The 14,002-nt window shown below is 48.7% G+C and overlaps 1 protein-coding gene across 1 annotated transcript in view; it reads right to left on the bottom strand.

The window, feature by feature from the left end:
* The window catches only part of ZFHX3 (zinc finger homeobox 3), a 534,089-nt gene that overhangs the window by 259,815 nt on the left and 260,272 nt on the right, over window positions 1-14,002 (bottom strand). The window contains exon 3 of the mRNA XM_064459844.1: window positions 4,130-4,243. The gene's annotated coding sequence lies outside the window, so the exon portion shown is untranslated. The remainder of the gene's footprint in view (window positions 1-4,129; window positions 4,244-14,002) is intronic.

Raw genomic sequence — 14,002 nt, 5'->3', positions numbered from 1 at the left:
CAGCTACTGTTTAAGGAAACCTCTCAAACGTACACGTGGTAAGGACATGCTGGATAATCTTACTCAATATAGTTTAATCTACCTCCACAATTAGATAAACAAACCATTCAGAATCTTCCGTTCAGAACCTTCAAAATTTATCCTAGACTACAACCAGCCCTTATCATCAAACTTTTAATTGTGAACACTGCAAATAGCGGTGCGATGTTTGGTGCTTGCTGGGGATTCCTACCGACCGCTGCTGGCCTACTTGTCATGTAGGACCAGAGAGTTTTGCAGCCGCTGAAATAAAACCATATTTTTACAGTAGCTCCTGAAAGAGCCTTGTGCCAGTCAAAAAGAAAAAAAAAAAAAGGTATTTTGGGAAATCACACGAGAACTGTCAATCACATACGCCAGCATATCACCCGGGTGATGAGCTACAAATACTTCCCCACTCTTTTTTCAGTATTGAAATAAAATAGATGAAAGTTACTAAAAATATGCTATATTCTTGTGCCAGAAGATCAAGACGTAGTTTAATTGAAAAACAACCTGGAAAAAGATTAGAAAATAGAAAGGATGTGTTGGGGGGGGGGGGGAATCTCTTTCTCGGGATGTTCATCAGTAATTAGGGATGCTTCTTACCCACTCCATGAACAGAACAACCTGCCCACCCCAGAAACAACCAAGGCTTTCCCAGCCTTTTCACGGCTCTCAGTGAACCTGCAAGTCAGAGCATGTGCTCCCCTGCCTGACTGCAAAATAAACCTGCCTCCCTCAAGGAGAAAGCTGCTGTGCAAATGTTATTTGCCCTGTGATGTGGAAGCATGAATTGCTCTGGATGTAGCAGTTCCCGCGGCCACAAGCCAAGGCAGCCCGGCAGAGGCGAACCAGCTGCCGGCCGCCCCGTCCTCCCGCCGGCCGGGGGGCCGCTGTGCGCCCCGCGACATGGCCCTGGTGCGGCCGCAGCGAGTGCTGTAGGTGCTGCAGGGCTGATGGAGAGTGCAGGGTCTGACAGGGACTTCAGCGGGATAACGTAGTGCCCCGGTAAACAAAAATATCCCTATCAAGCTTCCCTCTGCGCGGGAATCATTGAAGTTGGGCCTGTTACTCCTTGCTTGTTCTAGCGGAAGGGGTTAAAAAGAAATCCCAGTGACATGAAAGGATAGGACTCGCCAGCCTCAGAAAATGAGAGTTCTGAGTGTTACCAACAAATGCACTTTGTATTCTGAAATACAGCGTTGGTCCTACTTTTACCACGCTACCTGAAGAGCAGTTAGCCAATAAACAGGTAATTATAATAATATGTTATAATAAAATCTATGACAATTATAGCAGCAATATGAACAATGGCATTTTCCTCACCATGGTAGGTTGAAATCAAAGCCTTCACTTCAATAACCAGGTCTATTTTAGATCCAAAGGAAAACCAAGGCTTGGAAAACCAAGGAAGAAAGTTCCTCTTCACAAGGGAAGGACATGGAGCTGGGTTCTACTGACACCGCTTGGTCTTCCCGGAACCAGAATTGCTGATTTTCCTTCCTGCAGCCAGTGAAGGATTTGGGTCTCTTCTGGAGGCAAGTGAGCCTCACAGTATCTTGCCCTTCGGTAAAATAAAACTGTACCTGCTTGTATCAGCTGTATGATTTTTAAAAGTTAAAATTCTGCTAAACCAAAGCCAGTTTTCACATGGACGTTTAGAAGCAGTATTTTCCTCTTAAGCCTTTCTCCTTGCCAAACTTTAGTCTAACTGTTCAGTGCTTAGCTAGCTCAGAAATATTTCTTAGTAACAGAAATTTGCATTGCCGTGTTGTTATCCTGAAATTCAGCACAGCTTTCCTTAAACTGAAAACTCATCTCAGGAAGAAAATCACAGCTAGAAAATTAAAGTTTCTAACAATTAAGAAAAAGCTAAAGAACAGCGACACAGTGAAAATGGATGCGTACCTTGGATTCTAGCAGCTATACAATTTCTACACATTTGTCATACAAATAAATTAAATACAAAAATATTGTGATTATCAGTAAAAACATGGGCACAGCTGCCTGCTTGCTTACTGCTGTCAGTGCGAACTATGAACTAAACAGGCTTCTATCTCGTTTCCCTTGCAGCGAAGCATTTCCCCGCTGACCCGTACAGCTTGCTTTTCGCCCTGGTATTGTCTCTTCAGGAGAACTAACCCTGCAGTTAATTAATGGAGATGCTCAAGCCAACCACCCACAGGGTTATCAAGTACATTCACGGGCCATCTCTGTTCCGTCTCACCCCTATACCAGGCTTGGTTTTGGGTTGTTTCACTGTCCCACAGTCCGATCTTCCCACGCTATGGCCAACCTGACGAAGCTGGGAGGTCGGGGCATTCCCTCAGCATATTGCTACCTTTTCTGCCACGGTCATTAATGAAAACAGCAAACAGATTGGTCCCAAAACGGATTCCATTTGTAGCTGTTGGATGTTTTAAAAGAATACTTACAATTTGCAATACGACAGAATTAGCCAAGCCGTAACAGCATAAGAAAGGCACAATCAACCACACGTTACCGCTCCAAAATGTCTCAAAAAGCCTCCATTTCAGCCCCCTTTATCGCTCCTTCTCTTCCACCTCTCTTACTTTCTGCCTGCTTTTCTGTTCTTTCTCTGTTCCATCCATCTCTCCCTCTCCTTCTCAGATCAAAGTCAAGAATGTCAGTTCAAGCTCAGGGAAGGTGGGATTTCAGTGTTAATATTCCTCACCCAAATCTCTGGATTCAGTTTACACCAGTCGAAGAACAGCACGCACCCTCCACACAAAAGATATGAAGGCCTGAAAAGTTTCCTGACTCAATGGGAAAAAGTAGAATCTTTACTCAGGATCCTCTGAAATATTAAGAGCGCAAACAGAATGAATGTCTTTGTCCATCACAGAATTTCCCAAGGTTTCCATTTAATTTATAAGGTTGATGATTCTCGAGAAATTGAAGTGTGCACTTACGTTGTAAACAAAATACTTCAGATAAAAACATATGAAGAAAGCAAGAGAGAAAGCTTCCTTAAAGGATAAAAAGACCCCAAGAAGTAAATATAGGAAAAATCCAGCTCCAAACTTACACTTCTCAGTTTTTAATCTAGATAGAGGATACTGATGAGTATTTTTTTGAAGCCTACCATTAATCTTTCTATTGTTATCGATATTACACAAGGTTAGTTTGATACGACAGAGTACCCCAGATATTATAAATGACTTTATAATGACTCAAGATATACAGATATAGTAAAACTAGGTACTTCACAGTGACTCAGTGAATTCTAGTTACAGAAAAAATAATTCTGAATGAAATTACTACATTTAGACCATAGGTACCTCTTCAGTGCCAAATCTAATGCTGGGGAGAGTAGTAGCAAGAGAAGGGATGTTTCTCCTGTGTTCTGGAAGGTGTTTTTTCTTCCAGCACATCATTTACCATAGTTTTGGGAAACAGAATATCTAAGAATTGAAACAGACCATCGAATATGATTTACTTTCAACAATTCACATGCAAAACGAAACGGGTCAGGAGTCTCGTTATTTTCTCGTCTTCCCTTACGCCTGTTTGACTAGGGCAGATATTCAAGGGACAGTTTTCCTGCTAAGAAGATTAAGCCAAGGACACTAATCATTTGGCCTGTTCTTTAATGACAGAAGCTAATAGTTAGGGCCAACGCAGACAACAGAGCCCTGACAGCTCCTCCCCAGCCCACACAGACCCGTAACCTGACATGGTACCAGCTTGAAGACATCTGGGGGGGGAGGGAAATAATAAAAAAAATAATAATCTATGGATGGTCTTGTTCAAAAAACACCTTTCACTTCATCTTACTGCACTGAGAATAAGATGAGCCACATACTGACCAGCAAGTCGGGTGCTAAGAAATACTTCATGCAGATGGCGTTTATAAAAGAACCACAGAGCCGTTAGAAGAGCGAGCACACACTGCTGCTCACCAGAACCGCAGAGGACAAATGATAGAGACCTCCAAAATCGCTGCCTGAGACCAGCACAGTTGCGTTACATGTAATCACATCTCTTTTAATCCATGTTATTTACATTACACATCCCAGGAGGGCTACCAACACAAAAATCACTCCTACGAGGCTTAAGAAAATTAGGTCACGGAAGATCTCCCTACCTCAGTATGGAAATGTGGAGGTAATGTCGCAAGACCCAGCGCCAACGAGTGGAGTAGGGGAGCTGGTTCCTATTCAGACTGGGAAAAGTTGGTACAAACGCTCCAGATCAACGCCTGCAAACGAAAGAATATGAAGCATATAAGGAATCCTGAAGAATTTGGAAAAATGCACCAAAAGAACCACAAGTTTGTTTACAGCATGGCATTGTTAATATTTTTTATCTGTGTTCAGCTCCAATTCAGTCAGCAGTCCCAACCATTCCGCCTCTCCTGCGGCTGGAAGCTGACCTGTAGCATCTTTATACAACAGGTACGTGCTGCGTTCCAGACAGCTGCGCTTTCCACCTTCCTGGCTTAATAGAGAGAAGACTGTATCACCTACATTTAGGTGGCCTTGCCAATGGGAAACCTACAAGTTCATCTGTACCATGGACTCTGACGCATCCATCAGCAGAGACAGAAGGGCTGGGGTCTTCCTTTTCTGTTTTAACCACCGCAGCTCCGTGCTGCTGCTCACGTAGCAGGCAGGGAGCGGATGCGTAAGGAAGGAGAACAAACACAATGAGGAGTTGGGAGAAACAGTTGGATTCATGAGACGCCTTCTGCTTCCCAGTGAAAAGCGTCACCCTGAGCACACAGCCCGGCACCCAGGTGGATGCCTGGCACGGGAGGAGTGATGCCGCTGCTGTCAGGGCGTCTCCGCGATGGGAACTTTGCCACTCCGACGGTGGGTCTTGTTGCTGTCCCACCTCTGCAGCTGTCATGAATTTATGAATAGGAATTACAGAAGCCTAGTGAAATACTGTTTGCCTCTCCCCACTCTGTTACTCCTCTGTCTACCTGCTTCTACACTTGAAAGCATTTTACCATTTTCTTTCCTGTTAAGAGTCCTATTTGACCACTTGAATGTCAGCCTCGGCCTTGGATGGCATCTGACGGGGAGAAGCAGCACGCAGAACTCTAGGTTGGCCCTGAGAGAGAAACCCTGGCCGGCTGGTGGTTGTGTCGCTCCGGGGTCCTGCTGCGGCTGGGACTGCAGCCTGCCGGTCTGCAAAGCCCGGGCACGAGCCGCGCGTGATGGTAACCGTGCCTGCTCCTCACCCTGACTTACGGAGCTTTACCCTGGAGGTGAGTGGTGCACGACGACACGACTGCGGGACACGAACGCGTCTGAGACACAGCAGGTGAAAGGCGAAAACGGCACTGACTGAAAGCTTGGTTTAAACACAAACAACAGAAAAAGGAAGCTATCTGAAATTAAAAAAAAAAGATACTTCCAGAAAAATGGAAGTTGTTTCCAAACAATGAGAATAGAAAAGGACATAAATCTAGCAAGCTGAATGCAAAACCATGATAAGGTAAGCCAAAACAGGTCCCGAAGAACAATTGTTAGAGTTATGAGAGCTAATAAAAACTTCTTAAACACAAAAGCAGGAAACCTGTCAGTCACCTAGTGCAGCTGATGGATGATCAAGGCGTAAAGGGAGGAATTAAGAAAGATAAGGACCCAGCAGCAAAATTAAATTAATTCTTTGCGCTGCTGTTCACTATGGCGGAGGTCAGGAAGGTTCATATGCCAGAGCAACAAATCACCAGAGGCAGACAGTACTCCCTCAACAGTTTTAAAAGAGCTCAAATATGAAATTGCTGAACTTTCTTTCTTCCTTTGTATCACAGGATCGGAAGGTGACAAATCTTTAAAACAGGCTTTAGGAGCAATCGTGGGAATCACAGACTAGAAAGTCAGATTTCCAGAAGAAGCAAAATGGTAGAAAACTGTCGGACTGACCTGAATTAGCAGAGATGAGTAAACACGGCGTCTTGGGGATGAGTCTCAAAGCCAAGAGAAGAATTTATACATATAGATCTGAGTTGTCTGACGGAGGAAACAGCCCCGCTAATACGGGAGATTTGGACTGATATAGTGGAATCAGATTTTCTAAAAGCTTTTCTAGAACATCCCTCACTAAAGGTTCTTAAGAAAACTAAACTGTCATGGAGTAAGGAGGATTAATCTTCCTGTGAATTCCCGATAAAAAGATAGGGAAAAAAAGGGTACAAACACAATGTTAGCAAGGGAGGGGAGCAGAAATTCTGCACTTCTTCAGCATACTCATAAATAACCTGGAAAGAGGAGATAGTGAAGTGACAGGCAGATAATGAAGTTAACACATAGAGTTTTTCAGGAAAGTCAAGTTTAAAACTAACCGAGAAGAGTTCCTGAGAAACCTCATGGAGTTCAGTGACTGGGAGATAAAATGCAGGGCACGTCCCTGGCTGAAGAGGACCCTGGTTTTAACCAGGCATTTTACATCTGCCTTTTTTAAAGGCACATATTTGCTTGCTTTAGTAAATGGGTTGGCTTGAAGAATAAGTTGATACTGGTGCCATTTGGACTAGTGGGAGAGGAAAGGGTAAGTCCTAAGTCTGCTTTTTTTCTTTTTTTGCACATCGAATATCACCCCCCAACCTTGGGGAATCCTGAGAGGAAGAGCAGAGGAACAGAAAGCTAAAGCTTCTCATTTTGGCCATTTTGGTCAAAGGCCATAATAGGAGTAATTACTCAGACTTTGGGAGATATTTTGAGAATAGAGTCCCTCAAGTCTTCACAGCGGTGCTGGAGATGAGACAACCTTACTTCTGCTGCTACCAGGTTAGTTACAGGAGAATACGTGACTCCGTCCTCTGACAGAAGATTAGATGAAAGAAGAAAGCTCTGCCACGGCTGGGAGAATTCCCCCCAGTTTTGGGATAACAGGGAGCAAACACCTCCCACCTTGGGGAATCATCCTCCAAATCCGACTGCGAAGTGGAGGAAACCCCCTTCGCCGCCTGGGCCGGACTCGGGCGGAGAAGGGTGGCTGAGGTTGCTCTGCCCGGCTCGCTGCCCTGCTGCCGGTGCCCCCCCGGCGGGCAGAGGCCGTGGCCCCCGGCCCCGCGGCGCAGGGCGAGGGGCAGGTAGAGGCTGCGCCTCCTCCAGCGCCGAGGCTGGGAGGGGGTCTGCGTGCAGCCGAACTGCTGGGCCCCGCTCGCCTCCCGCAGCGGCGGCTTTGACCCCGCCGCAAAATGATCTTTTTCCAGAAAGGGGGCTTGGTGGCAATGCGGCTGGCCCCTCTGCCTGGCCTCGTCCGTTCCCCTCCTGGCGCTCGGGGCTGACACGGGAATCCCTTTTGCCCGGCTGCGACCGACGGGGAGCTTTCTCCCGCAGCAGCTGCTGTGATTTTACAGCAGCTGAGTTACTGTATGGCAAATAAAGAGCATCTGACAATGCCTACGCTAAATTAGACTGGAGACCTCCTCGCCAGCACGGAAACAAAGCCCGTGGCGAAGAGCCGGGGCGAGGGGGAGCGCGGGCGGTTGCCCAGACGCCTGCCCACCGAGGGCAGCAATGCGGGCAGCACCCTTCCCCGCCTTTGTGCGGGGCTGTCGGGCAGCGCTGCGGGGCACCGCTCTGACAGGCGCGCGCGCTTGTTTTGTCCTGCTGCGTGCCCACATACTGAGGCCGGTTGTTTCCGTCTGATCACAATTAGCACCATGTTAAATTCCTCGTGCCCTGCACTAATTCAGGAGGATGGGCATGTCACACCCTGCCAAGAATTACAGCCGGCTGCCGCTGAGACAGGGGCATGCCTACCCTTTCAGTAAGCTTTTGTTTCAAAAAGGAGGGCTCAAGGACTCTCCTTTTTTGTCAGAAATTCCCGCAGAGGCACCGGAGGGTGCAGAGGCCACGCGGTTTGGCCTAAAGCACGGGTGCGAGCGTGTGAATGCTCAGCAAGGGATTGGCGCCGCACTGCCTGCTCTGTCACGGCTAGCTGGCAAATCTAGAAAAATCCACTGCCTCCGAGACGCTGAAAACGCAGAGCTGCGTCAGTGCTGCAGAGCAGGAGGGGAGCGGGGGGCGCATCCCCTCCCGCCCCGCGCTGCAAACGAGCCAGGACAAGGCGCGCAACTGAACGCTGCACCCGCTGTCCCACCCCGCTCCGTGTCTCTGGGCGCTATGACCAAAGCCGATATTCTCCGGGCAGGGCTATGCCCAGGCGGCACTTGTCTGACCACATGCAATGTCGTTCTGAAAACCTGAGATGAAAACGGAGGAAAATATATCTGCTTCCATGAACACCCTGTGTCTGATGGACTGTGCTATCCAGCGGCACTCATGTACACGGGCGGCTCCCAGCAGAGCCTCTTCTCCCCGTGCAAAGCAGCAGCAGCGGGAGGGGGGTCCTCCAGCGACCTGCTCAGCCCCGTGCCTGGGTGCTGCAGGGGCTGCACGTCCCCCTGCAGCCCCAGCCACGCCGGGCAAGGAAAACACGCTCCTTGCTGCCTTCTTGATTTCAACCATCATCTGACCATCGCTCCTCGTATGAGCCGGGGATGCCGTGACGAAGGCCAAAATGCCGCCCCCAAACCCTGTCCGTTAAGGCAGTGACGTTTCTCACATTTTTGGGTGGCAACTCCCACGCGCCTGCTGACGGCCAACATCTGACAGGGGCTCGGCAGCCTGGCTTGCGAAGGGCACGTAGCTCTCCCAACCGAGGCCTGCCTGCAGCACCCAGCGGCGCTGCCGCCCGCGCCTGCGGGCTAAGGTAAAACCTCGGTAATTCGCACGGATCACGTGGAAGATGTCGTGAATTACTGCGTTTGTCAGATTAGCAGCGCGAGAGCAGACAGCTCAAAAAAGACAGAATAATGCTTCACAAAATGCAGTTTAACTTATTTTCTTAATTGTAGGTTAATTCCTATTTACACTAATTCATAACGAAAGATGAGCTGTATTATGCAATTGGTAAAACAACAATAACATTTCAGTAATCCTAGAGGTGTTTTTGTTTTGTTTTGCTGTTTATACTCCACCGCTTATGTAGGCAGGCACATCCAGGGACCCGTGTCCCCACGTAACCGACGCAGACGTAGAAATGCCATCGATTTAAGTGCACAGCCTCGCTCCGCTCAGAAAATGAAGTCATTTTATCTAGTGCTGGGATTGCTTTGTGAGGGACTGCGAAGGGGACACGGACCCTCCGCATACAGGCTGAGGCACACCGGTGTGCAGCCAGGTACAAGGATGCTGCTCTGCTTGCACGAGTCCTCCCACAAACGGCTGTCCCTTATCGGGGGGACGCTGGGTCGCGTCCTGCTCCGCTTCCTGACAATACTCTGATGGCTTGGAAAGAGGATGGACTGGCAGACGGCGACGGACTGCCATGGGAAAGAGATGCTGCTGGCACCTCAGGAGGGAAGCCACCGGTACAGCACTGCAGCGGGACATCTAGTTATTAAGTTTTAAATCCTGTTTTTTATCCCTTAGCGCGCCTAGCTAACAGGGCCTGAGCTAGAGAGGGAGGGCTGGGCGTGCATTCGACTTCCAGAACGGGGCATTTGATCTGTAATTGTTTTTCAATGATTGTATCTTTTTCCGTGTTATTGCTTTACATGGCTAGGTTTTGTACAATATTGAAAATCAATGAAAATGCATGAAAAAACGTTTTCCCAACCCCCTTAAAAGTTAAATGATCTTGTTAGGATTCTGGCACTGCTGGTTTAAATCAGTTAGCCTACGTTTTCCTTCCCGTGCGCTGGGACAGCTGTGGGTGACCCGCCGGAGCGCCGGCTGCACGACCAGTGCCGTGGGCTGGCGGAGGAGGAGCAGCAGGTACTGCGGGAGAGCCCGTGCCCCCCGTCCGGCAAAGCACGCCGCAGCCCACCTCAAGCTGTGCTGAGCAAGCCCGCAGTGACATTACCCCGTCGCCCCCAGCGCGAGGGGCGCGGGCCAGGGCGCAAAGGGACTTTCCCCCGCTCGATGGGATGCCCGTGGCAGGAGGAGCTGGTGCTCCTTGCCAGGGTAACGCATCTCACGGGGCGCTGACGCCCTCCGCACGCCTGTCGGCACCACAGAAAGCGAGCACGTCACCAGCACTGCTTCTTTTTTTGTTTTCTTACGTATGCAAGTACAATAACAGTGCAAAAAACCCCACAACAACCTATTTACTCTCAGCTCCAGATCAGGGCTGGGACAGGGATGCTGCAGGAGGTAACGAGCGTGACGAGACGAGGACAGGGGAGGTACTTCACCGCAGCGCGGCCGCAAGGGCCGGTGGCCGCGCTGTGGCCGTTGGCAGCTGAAGGAAAAGGGGCCCAACCTGCTGCAGCACCGACCAGCGCGAGCGCCAGCGGTGACGGCGTCCAGGGAGCGGTACGACGGGACAGAGGGCAGGAGGCTCGCCCCAGCGCTGGGTCACGCTGACCCTTGTGAGGGTTTGTTCAACCTCACCACGTGTGGGCGCAGGGAGGTAAACCGACTGCTGCGTTCTGGCTTGACGACTGGCCATAAAACCTGGAGCCTGAAAGAAGAGTTTCATATTAAATGGAAACATTCCTATTCTGAAAGAAAAGTAAAAAAAAAAAGTTTTTGGTTTTATAAGACTATTTTGTTTGATGCAAGCAAAATCTTTCATTTCAGACTACGGGCCGTGGGTTTTTTTAAAATTCTGTTTCTGAAAAAAAAACTTTTTAAACAAAACAGAGACAACATTTTCACTTTTCTAATTTTTCTAAAATATCTTCACTCTCGTTCAACCTTCTGTCCATTTAATGTAGCTTTGCAAACTTCTTAAAACTGTTTTTCTGAAAATAAACCATTTCCGTGTACGAGCTGAGACCCTGTACCCACAGTTACGCAGGGAGAGGCGCTCTGCTTTCCACGCACGTTTTGTGGAGAACTTTCCCTTCGCGTTACGTTGCGGGAATAGAATCGCGCCCGGCCGTAGGCATTTTATGCACGAGTACGATGCGTACCCGAACTCACAACGCTCGTGTGAGGAAGAACTGAACCCCAGCGCTGGCGACGCGCGCAGGCGCCCGGCGTCGTCCCCGCTGCGCCGGGATCCCGGCGCTGCCCCGCCGGCCCCGCGGTGGCCGCACACGGCTCTCCCTTCCCTCAGACCGTCGCCTGAGGGCTTTCGCAGACGGGTACGCCGCGGCGGCGGAGCTGTAACGCGGCACGCCTTTTGCCAAGGCCCCGGCTGGTATAAACACGCCCGCGGCTCTTGAAGTTAACATCACGCTGTCACGTTAGCCTGCTGATGGATCTGGCTCCGCAGCTTGGAATTCTTCAGGAATTAAAGCCTTACATAAACATATCATTTAACTTTATTACGGTGTAATAACGATTTTTAAATAACTTTGTAATATGTTCTATAATTTTTTTTAAAGTGCGTATTATTGTACTGTCACAGTTTCATTCACTCTGTAACAGCCCAGTCAAAGCAACAGATATGAAGGTAAACACAACTGAGAAGGTACAGAGTGCTAAGTGGCCCCTTTCCCAGGTTTATAACTTGCTTTTCCAAACTGCCAGCTGCTCTGTAGACAAGCCATACTAATTGTGGGACAATTTGTGTATTCTTAAACTAAAATATTTTTCCGTTAAAGCAATGCATAAATTATTTATTCATTTGTATTTGCATTTAAATAGTTGAAAAATGTCCAAATTAGCTGCTTTGAAAATTGTTCCAAAATTTTCCCCTAGGCTGTGACCTTGTGGCCAAGTTTAATCTCAAAGCAAATTGAAAGGAGGGTTTATAACTAAATTGTCAAATGGCTCTGAACGCGCTTTGCTTCAGAGTCAGCTCGTTCTTTTGCGAACTCAGCTAAGCGTTCGGTTTGAGGCCTAAAGCTTGGCTTTCAAACTTGGGCTTTCCACCAAGTTACCCAGATCTAGTGTTGGCAACTCAGGAGCGCGTTGAAGAGGTTTTGTCTCGTGCTACTTGGTGGCTTCCTTACAGCTCCTGCTTGCAGACTCACCTAATAACGCAAGAAGCTCAGCCCTCAGTCGAAAAAACATTCCTAATGCTCACGGCTGTGGCGAAAAGCATTAAGTGTTAGAAACCACAATACAAATGAAAACATGAACTACATTAATTGTAATAATCTATACAAAACTGTGTCAAGTCTGAGATGTAGGAGGCTCAGCTCACGGCCATGACAGTAGTGTTAACCTGGCAGATACCCGCAGCCATTTCTGCGCCCAAAGCCGGAGGGCGGCACCTCCGGACGCCGGGCTGATGCCCCGGCCCGGCCACTGAGCTCCAAAGCCATTTTGTTACGGCTCCTATGGGAAGTTAAACTGCGTGGAAACGGCTCTCCCTTCTTCCTTCGTCATAAATCTGGTTTCTGCACGTGTCCTGAAGATTAACTCATTACACTTTCCCTTGCAAGGAAGACTGCTGAGAGGGAAGGGAGGAAGAACAGGCACCACTCTGAGATCTCAGCCAGCAGTAAAATGTCAGGAACCAGCAAGGAAGGGGGTTTCCTGACAACGTGTGTCCTGATACCAGCCTTCCCGACACGGTCCCGTGATGCCGGGGAGCTCCTGTGCTCGTGACTACGTTCTTTTCAGGAACAGAATGAAGAAAACAGATATAAAAGGGAACTCTTAAGTGTACGGAAGAGGACAAAAGTCAGAAGACTTCAGCCGACAAACATTCAGTGGAACAGACACATAACTAAAGTAGCTTTAAGAAAGCTTTATTTTATTTAATATTTATTTAAAATTAATAGTAAAATTCAGTCTCCCTGGCTACACCAAGACAGCAGGATGTTCGTGGGTTTGGGGCCCCTAATAGAGCAACCAACTTGAGAACCTGCCTACGAGCGCCCGCTCTCTGAGCGGCTCGTCAAGTCTGAGGGCTTTCAAGACAGGGAATGTCTCAGGATTTTGGCCCCACACTAGTTTGAACTCTCAAGAGCGGGTCCATGGCGTGCTAGGACAAATCTCACATGCCCTTGCAGGAGCCCTGGGCGGAGATGTTACCCCAGCAGGCCCTGAGCGCGCGCCTGGCGGCGCAGGCTCCTTCCTCGCGTCCGCCCGGGTCACACCAGCTGGGTGCTGGGCTCGGCCCAGGAGGAGGAGCCGTCGCTGCTGGGGCTGCGCTGGAGCCCACGAGCCACCTCGCGTTGCGCGTTACAATGGATCGGTAAATGTGTTGCTGAAACAGGGGTGAAAAGGAGCTGTCATGCTGTGCACAGTATAATTGCTATTTCTTTTATGTGATCATAAGAGTGTGTGATTCTTTAATAAAACCTTAAAGAAAACATCCCAAGTCCTCCCCCTCCCCAGATACTCACATGTCAATTTATATAAACCAAAACAATACCCTAACAAATGCAAAAATATTAAAACAGAGATCTAAAACGCACATTAGGCATTTCAGCTACCTCTAAGTAAGTAACAGTTTAAAAATTCAAGATAGAAAAAAATATTAAACGCCAGTCAGGAATACATGGACTGACTGGTAATTTCTCTGGCGCAGAAGGTTGGCCGGAAGGAAGCCAGCAGAAGTACTGGACGATCCCAACGCCGGCACTCGGGGACAGCACGAAAAGACTATCAAAGCCTCCATTGCTACTTTAGCTCCCTCTCATTGCAAGGTCTCTGGGTTAGAGCCCTCTGCAAAGGGGAATCTCTGCTCCAATCTCTTCTCCTGGCTTAGGGGCTGCGCACGCTCGAGACACAGAAAATAGAAAGATTTTGTCAGGGAATGACTCAGAGTCGGGACGGAGGGTGGGGTGGCAGAGGGACGCAGCGCCGCAATAAAAAGACCGTAAACTCCTCCCAGAGGAAGCCTGCAGCACATGCATATCTTAAGATAAGGTTACCTCACCTTCCCCCTCGCTTGTTCCTGGAGCAGCGCTAAACTAACTAACGCTGGCTACCTGCCTCTTTCTCCCTCCTTCCCTTTGAAGTCATTTATTGCTCTCATTTTCATATCCTCCAGTTCTTGTGGTTTTTCCACCCGTGCCTTCAGCCCCCCGCACAGCCGCGTGAATTGGCTGAGGGACTGGCTATGTCCGTACGTCAGCAGCAGCAGCAGC

The sequence above is a fragment of the Phalacrocorax carbo genome, chromosome 8 (genome assembly GCF_963921805.1).
Source record: "Phalacrocorax carbo chromosome 8, bPhaCar2.1, whole genome shotgun sequence".
In the NCBI taxonomy this organism is placed as follows: Eukaryota; Metazoa; Chordata; class Aves; order Suliformes; family Phalacrocoracidae; genus Phalacrocorax; species Phalacrocorax carbo.
This window is presented reverse-complemented; position numbering and strand designations above follow the sequence as displayed.